The sequence below is a fragment of the Bos taurus genome, chromosome 3, assembly GCF_002263795.3.
Source record: "Bos taurus isolate L1 Dominette 01449 registration number 42190680 breed Hereford chromosome 3, ARS-UCD2.0, whole genome shotgun sequence".
Classification (NCBI taxonomy): Eukaryota; Metazoa; Chordata; class Mammalia; order Artiodactyla; family Bovidae; genus Bos; species Bos taurus.
Genome location: NC_037330.1, coordinates 40,952,112 through 40,961,085, shown reverse-complemented (window position 1 = coordinate 40,961,085; position 8,974 = coordinate 40,952,112).

The following is an 8,974-nucleotide window of genomic DNA, read 5'->3' as shown; positions in this document are numbered from 1 at the left end:
GAAAAGAATTTTCTTGACCTAATAAAAGGTACTTATGAATACCTCACAGTGAACATCATATTTAACAATAAAGGCTAAAGCTTTCCCACTAAGATAAGAAATAACACAAGGATATTTATTCTCACCGTTTCTAATTAACATTTTTCTTGATATGGTAGCCAGGGAAATCATGTAGATAACATGCTTTTGTAAGTAGAACAGCAAACAAAATAAACACAAAGACACCTATGCTGAGGCCCATCAAAATCAAATTTAAGGTGAAGAAAAAGAAAACAGAAAAAGGAAAATGACACGTTACATACAAAATAATAGGGATATGATCAAAGACTGATCTCTCATCATGTAACTTCATAGGAAGTTGGAGAAGCATGTTTTTATCATTTTGATAGAAACGAAAAGAACAAGTGCTTAACTCAGAATTATATCTCCAGGAAAAATATAATTCAAGATGAAATATGGCATTTTTAGAGAAAGGAATGTAGCCAGAAGACCTGTGCTTAAAAAAAAAAAAAAAAAAGATCAGAGGAAATTGCTTTAGGATAAGGCTAAGTTGTATCTAATGGAAAAAGAGATCCTCTGAAGAAAATAAAAAAGCACTGGAAATAGTATCTGGGTGAAGGCACAGGATTATATTTTTTGACATTATCCCTCTTAATTCATTAACAAAACTGTTTAAAGCCAAAAATCATAACATCCTCTTGTGGAGTTTGTGATATATTTAGATGTACTACATGTAACTCTAACATAAAGTGTGAATGACTATATGAGATTTAACATAAGACTATATCTTATATCAAAATATAAGATAAACAGCTACTAGAAAAAGTATTTTCTAGTATTTTATGTGAAGTATTATTTTATTTCCTGTAAGTAGACTGTGAAAAGCTCAAGATGTCACTTTTAGTCTCTAGAACAAAAATTATAAAAGCAACAAAAAAATTAAAATGGAGCTCTAAATATACTCAAAGCAAAAAAGACAGAAAAAAAGATGAGTAAAAAACAGATACAAAAAAGTAGAGTTTCAAAATTCTGAAGTCAGTAACTAACAGAACTAAAAGAAAAAATAGAGACCACCCCAATCATAGTTGGAAGTTTTAACAACTTTGTCAGAAATTCACAAAAGAATTCTATAAAAAAATTAGCAAATATGTAGATCTTAAGAACACTATGAATTACCTTAATTTTATACTTATAGAACACTACCTCAAAATGCTTTTCAAGTGTTCATAGCTTAATTACAAAGATGAGCTACAATCAACACCTTAAAAGTGTCTAAATCAATTTTTAAATACTGAAAAAATACAGAGTATGTTCCTTTACCACAGTAGAATTAGAAATATAAAAAGTAAGATAACCAGCAATGCTCAAATATATGGAAATTTAATGACATACGTAAATTTTCATTGGGTAAAAGAATATACAAAATATTTTGAACTCTATATTAACCTGTGTTTATTGTAGTGAACTTACACTATATGACTATTTAATGTTTTTTTAATGACATATTTCACTACACAGGAAATCTGATCTCTCTTTACCAGTTACCCTCCAGTCTCACCTTTCTCTCTCACACAAAAGCATATTCACAATCAAATCACTGAGTAGATACACAGTTCAGCTGGTTAGACTATGTGTGACCGGTGATGAAGACCATATGAACTTTCTGTTAAGAGGGCTGTTGTGATAAAAATTCATATTCCCAGATGGACTAATCAAGAAAATTTACAACTTTATCTTTCCACTAATGAAATTCTTGCAGTAGTCGACCCAAGAAAAATCTTAATGTAATGCACACTTCAACTTACATCCTAACCCTTTCAAATCAGAAAAAAGCATAAGACAGATAGGATATTAGAGCAGGATCTAATATTTCTTCATAAATTGATGAAATATATAAGTAAAATGACATTCTTGAAAAAAACAGATAAAACTGTTTCACAGTTTCCAGATAAGTTGCGTTAGTTAGAGTGATGGACCTTCAGGAGAACATCTACCTTCTTCTTTCCAAATATTCAAAAATATTAAGTAGGGATTGAATATATACTTCTATAAAACTGATGATTTTTTTTCAATTGATGTTACAAAGACTTTTGAAAGACAATGTGCTGTAATAAAATTTGTTCGTTTACAAAGAATCATGGAATGATAGAAGAAGCAGAATCATTAATTGTAGAAATCTGTAATTAAATCATGCTTCTATTGTTTTACCTGCTGTAGATGATTATACCAACTTATTATGGTTCTTGTGCCTCATACTTCCACATGGTAGTCAAAAGTGTAACTTCTCTCCCCCTTTCCTTTCAGAATGCTGTAATGGTGTATCTGTAAATGGGAGAGATAATAACAGCTGCCTTATTTAATAATGACACAGGGGGAAAAATTACTTGAGCTCCAGAAATATTAAAAATATACAAGAGATATGGATATCTCAGGTTACTGAAAGAATTAATTAAAATAACATTTTAATTAACCTGGACTATAATAATAAATACCATATATTCAATTGACAAATCAACAAACAGTTATTTGGTGCCTCTTATGTAACTATTTATATATTTATATAACTATATTTATATAACTATTGAAGATAGAGAATTACACAGAAGGAAGAAGTTTCCTTCCCTCATGTTCTGACCCATGAGTGTTCCTGACCTCATGTCAGTGGGTTTGTAAACAAATGAGCAATACCAATAAGTGTAATGACGAGTCATGTTAGGAGTTATAAAGAAGAATAAAACAGTATGTTGTTTAGAACTATGAGGTTTATTTTTGTGCATGGTGTTAGAAAGTGTTCTAGTTTCATTCTTTTACGAGTAGTTGACCAGTTTTCCCAGCACCACTTGTTAAAGAGATTGTCTTTAATCCATCATATATTCTTGCCTTCTTTATCAAAGATAAGGTGTCCATATGTGCGTGGACTTATCTCTGGGCTTTGTATTTTGTTCCATTGATCTATATTTCTGTCTTTGTGCCAGTACCATACTGTCTTGATGACTGTGGCTTTGTAGTAGAGCCTGAAGTCAGGCAGGTTGATTCCTCCAGTTGCATTTTTCTTTCTCAAGATTGCTTTGGCTATTCGAGGTTTTTTGTATTTCCATACAAACTGTGAAATTATTTGTTCTAGCTCTGTGAAGAATATCGTTGGTAGCTTGATAGAGATTGCACTGAATCTATAAATTGCTTTGGGTAGTATACTCATTTTCACTATATTGATTCTTCCAATCCATGAACATGGTATATTTCTCCATCTATTAGTGTCCTCTTTGATTTCTTTCACCAGTGTTTTATAGTTTTCTATATATAGGTCTTTAGTTTCTTTAGGTAGATATATTCCTAAGTATTTTATTCTTTTCATTGCAATGGTGAATGGAATTGTTTCCTTAATTTCTCTTTCTATTTTCTTATTATTAGTGTATAGGAATGCAAGGGATTTCGGTGTGTTGATTTTGTATCCTGCAACTTTACTATATTCATTGATTAATTCTAGTAATTTTCTGGTGGAGTCCTTAGGGTTTTCTATGTAGAGGATCACGTCATCTGCAAACAGTGAGAGTTTTACTTCTTCTTTTCCAATTTGGATTCCTTTTATTTCTTTTTCTGCTCTGATTGCTGTGGCCAAAACTTCCAAAACTATGTTGAATAGTAATGGTGAAAGTGGGCACCCTTGTCTTGTTCCTGACTTTAGAGGAAATGCTTTCAATTTTTCACCATTGAGGATAATGTTTGCTGTGGGTTTGTCATATATAGCTTTTATTATGTTGAGGTACGTTCCTTCAATTCCTGCTTTCTGGAAAGTTTCTACCATAAATGGATGTTGAGATTCATCAAAGGCTTTCTCTGCATCTATTGAGATAATCATATGGTTTTTATTTTTCAATTTGTTAATGTGGTGTATTACATTGATTGATTTGCAGATATTGAAGAATCCTTGCATCACTGGGATAAAGCCCACTTGGTCATAGTGTATGATCTTTTTAATGTGTTGTTGGATTCTGATTGTTAGAATTTTGTTAAGGATTTTTGCATCTATGTTCATCAGTGATATTGGCCTGTAGTTTTCTTTTTGGGGGGATCTTTGTCAGGTTTTGGTATTAGGGTGATGGTGGCCTCATAGAATGAGTTTGGAAGTTTACCTTCTTCTGCAATTTTCTGGAAGAGTTCGAGTAGGATAGGTGTTAGCTCTTCTCTAAATTTTTGGTAGAATTCAGCTGTGAAGCCATCTGGACCTGGGCTTTTGTTTGCTGGAAGATTTCTGATTACAGTTTCAATTTCTGTGCTTGTGATGGGTCTGTTAAGATTTTCTATTTCTTCCTGGTCCAGTTTTGTAAAGTTGTACTTTTTTAAGAATTTGTCCATTTCTTCCATGTTGTCCATTTTATTGGCATATAATTGCTGATAGTAGTCTCTTATGATCCTTTGTATTTCTGTGTTGTCTGTTGTGATCTCTCCATTTTCATTTCTAATTTTATTGATTTGATTTTTCTCCCTTTGTTTCTTGATGAGTCTGGCTAATGGTTTGTCAATTTTATTTATCCTTTCTAACACCATACACAAAAATAAACTCAAAATGGATTAAAGATCTCAACGTAAGACCAGAAACTATAAAACTCCTAGAGGAGAACATAGGCAAAACACTCTCCAACATACATCACAGCAGGATCCTCTATGGCCCACCTCCCAGAATATTGGAAATAAAAGCAAAAATAAGCAAATGGGACCTAATAAAACTTAAAAGCTTCTGCACAACAAAAGAAACTATAAGCAACGTGAAAAGACAGCCTTCAGAATGGGAGAAAATAATAGCAAATGAAGCAACTGACAAACAACTAATCTCAAAAATATACAAGCAACTCCTACAGCTCAATTCCAGAAAAATAAATGACCCAGTCAAAAAATGGGCCAAAGAACTAAATAGACAATTCTCCAAAGAAGACATACAGATGGCTAACAAACACATGAAAAGATGCTCAACATCATTCATTATCAGAGAAATGCAAATCAAAACCACTATGAGGTACCATTTCACGCCAGTCAGAATGGCTGCGATCCAAAAGTCTACAAGCAATAAATGCTGGAGAGGGTGTGGAGAAAAGGGAACCCTCTTACACTGCTGGTGGGAATGCAAACTAGTACAGCAACTATGGAGAACAGTGTGGAGATTCCTTAAAAAACTGGAAATAGAACTGCCTTATGATCCAACAATCCCACTGCTGGGCATACACACTGAGGAAACCAGAAGGGAAAGAGACACGTGTACCAGTGTTCATCACAGCACTGTTTATAATAGCCAGGACATGGAAGCAACCTAGATGTCCATCAGCAGATGAATGGATAAGAAAGCTGTGGTACATATACACAGTGGAGTATTACTCAGCCATTAAAAAGAATACATTTGAATCAGTTCTAATGAGGTGGATGAAACTGGAGCCTATTACACAGAGTGAAGTAAGCCAGAAAGAAAAACACCAATACAGTATACTAACGCATATATATGGAATTTAGAAAGATGGTAACAATAACCCTGTATACGAGACAGCAAAAGAGACACTGATGTATAGAACAGTCTTTTGGACTCTGTGGGAGAGGGAGAGGGTGGGAGGATTTGGGAGAATGGCATTGAAACATGTATAATATCATATATGAAATGAGTCACCAGTCCAGGTTCGATGCACGATACTGGATGCTTGGGGCTGGTGCACTGGGACGACCCAGAGGGATGGTATGGGGAGGGAGGAGGGAGAAGGGTTCAGGATGGGAACACATGTATACCTGTGGCAGATTCATTTTGATATATGGCAAAACCAATACAATATTGTAAAGTTAAAGAAAAAAAAAAGAACTATGAGGGAAAGCCTTTCTCAAGAGGTGCAGAAATTGAATGTTGTGAAGACATAAATCATAGAAGTGTTGGGGGATGCACATATTGGCCAAACAAAGGAAACAGCAACTGCAAAGCCTCAGGGAGTAATCAGGGAATTTTCAAGAAACAGCGAGGTAATCTGTATGATTAGAGCACAGGAAATAAAGCATCAGTTCAGTTCAGTTCAGTCGCTCAGTCGTGTCCAACTCTTTGAGACCCCATGAATCACAGCGCGCCAGGTCTCCCTGTCCATCACCAACTCCCGGAGTTCACTCAGACTCACATCCATCGAGTCAGTGATGCCATCCAGCCATCCCATCCTCTGTCGTCCCCTTCTCCTCCTGCCCCCAATCCCACCCAGCATCAGAGTCTTTTCCAATGAGTCAACTCTTCGCATGAGGTGGCCAAAGTACTGGAGTTTCAGCTTTAGCATCATTCTTTCCAAAGAAATCCCAGGGCTGATCTCCTTCAGAATGGACTGGTTGGATCTCCTTGCAGTCCAAGGGACTCTCAAGAGTCTTCTCCAATACCACAGTTCAAAAGCATCAATTCGTCGGCCCTCAGCCTTCTTCACAGTCCAACTCTCACATCCATACATGACCACAGAAAAAACCATAGCCTTGACTAGACGAACCTTTGTTGACAAAGTAATGTCTCTGCTTTTGAATATGCTATCTAGGTTGGTCATAACTTTCCTTCCAAGGAGTAAGCGTCTTTTAATTTCATGGCTGCAGTCACCATCTGCAGTGATTTTGGAGCCCAAAAAAACAAAGTCTGACAGTTTCCACTGTTTCCCATCTATTGTCCATGAAGTGATGGGACCAGATGCCATGATCTTCGTTTTCTGAATGTTGAGCTTTAAGCCAACTTTTTCACTCTCCACTTTCACTTTCATCAAGAGGCTTTTGAGTTCCTCTTCACTTTCTGCCATAAGGGTGGTGTCATCTGCATATCTGAGGTTAGTGTTATTTCTCCTGGCAATCTTGATTCCAGCTTGTGTTTCTTCCAGTCCAGCATTTCACATGATGTACTCTGCATATAAGTTAAATATGCAGGGTGACAATATACAGCCTTGTGGTACTCCTTTTCCTATTTGGAACCAGTCTGTTGTTCCATGTCCAGTTCTAACTGTTGCTTCCTGACCTGCATATAGGTTTCTCAAGAGGTAAATCAGGTAGTCTGGTAGTCCCATCTCTTTCAGAATTTCCCACAGTTTATTGTGATCCACACATTCAAAGGCTTTGGCATAGTCAATAAAGCAGAAATAGATGTTTTTTCTGGAACTCTCTTGCTTTTTCCATAATCCAGTGGATGTTGGCAATTTGATCTCTGGTTCCTCTGCCTTTTCTAAAACCAGCTTGAACATCAGGAAGTTCACGGTTCACATATTGCTGAAACCTGGCTTGGAGAATTTTGAGCATTACTTTGCTAGCATGTGAGATGAGTGCAGTTGTGCGGTAGTTTGAAAATTCTTTGGCGTTGCCTTTCTTTGGGATTGGAATGAAAACTGACATAATACCAGAAAACATTTGTTGTTGTTGTTCAGTCACTCAGTTGTGTCCGACTCTTTGTGACACCATGAACTGTAACCCGCCAGGGTTCTCTGTCCTCTACTGTCTTCCAGAGTTTGCTTAAACTCATATCCATTGAATTGGTGATGATTTCTAACCATCTCATCTTCAGCTGCCTTCTTCTCCTGTTGCCTTCAGCAAGGCATACAGATCACATAATTCCTTGTACACTATAATGATTACTTAAGATTTGTTCTAAATGTGATTAGAAAGCTACTGGATGATTTTGAATAGAAAAATGTCACGATTTGGCTTGAAAATGGCTACTCTGGTTCCTCCTTTAGAATACATTCCAGAAGTTGTTCAGGGAGTGACCAATTGACATTATCCCAATAGAGATGATGACTTTCACTAAGGTGGATTCTAGGCAAGCAGTGACTTGCAGTTGGATTTGGAATATATTTTGATTTTAGAGTCAACAGGATCTGAAGATTAGTCAGATGTGGGATTCTGCTCGAGCAAACGAGTGAATGTTCATGTCACTTTCTGATAGAGGTAATAACTGGAGTTAAAGGCAGATATTAGTTGGTGAAAAAATTAAATTTTTGTAACATTGAGCTTGAAATTTTTATTTTCCAAGTGAAATGTCACATAAGCTACTGAATATATCAATCTGAAATTCAAGAGTGAGGTCAGGGATGGTTACATACATTTGGGATTCATTAGTGCTGAGAGCATATTTAAAGCCATGGTAGTAGATGAAGTCACACATAGAATAAGCATAAATGGGGGGCAGAGAGGATAACAGACCTAGCATTAAGGCTTTCTAAACAGAAAAATGTGTAAAAATTAGTGATTTGGACTTATTTTTGTGAAAACAAAACATTCTTTGAACATGAGTAGAAGGATCTAATATGATAGAAACAAAACCCAGAGAGCATTGTCTTGAAAATTCATCAAGTGTTTTAGACAGAGTAATAAGCTCTGAGGAATTACGCCAAATAATCAAATAATATGAGGACTATACATTAACTATCATTTGGCTATATAGCAGTACTTGGTAACTTTCATTAGAATTTTTCAAAAGAAATAATGGGGATAAAATCAATGAATTAATAAATTTATCAAATTGTGTTGTGTGGGATTTACCTTAGCATTAGTTCTAGTAGCCCCTGCTTGCCTTAATCGATTCAATGCATTCCATTTCCCTAGCCATAATGAATTAATCCAGGAAGAGAAAGCAAGCTATTCAAGTGAAAAGATAAGCAAGGTGACATTATTCCAATTTCTATGAAAAATCATATGTGTCTCTTACTCTCAGCATTGTGCTGTGAAAATTTGAGAACTGCTGCAATTTTTTATGCAATGAGGGAACATCTTGAAATCACCATGTGGACTGGGTATTATTGTGCATACGTGGTTGGGGAACAAGGAGATGCCACATGTATTCTGAAGAGTAAAGCTGTGTTAGGGAAGCAGAGGTGAAAGATGGGGAGAAACAGCCCTTTTATACCATTTGAATGACCAGAGAAAGTTGTGTCTAATGATCCTACATCTGAGCTATCACTTCTGAATGTCAGAAAGGCCTTGCTTTAAGTTATTT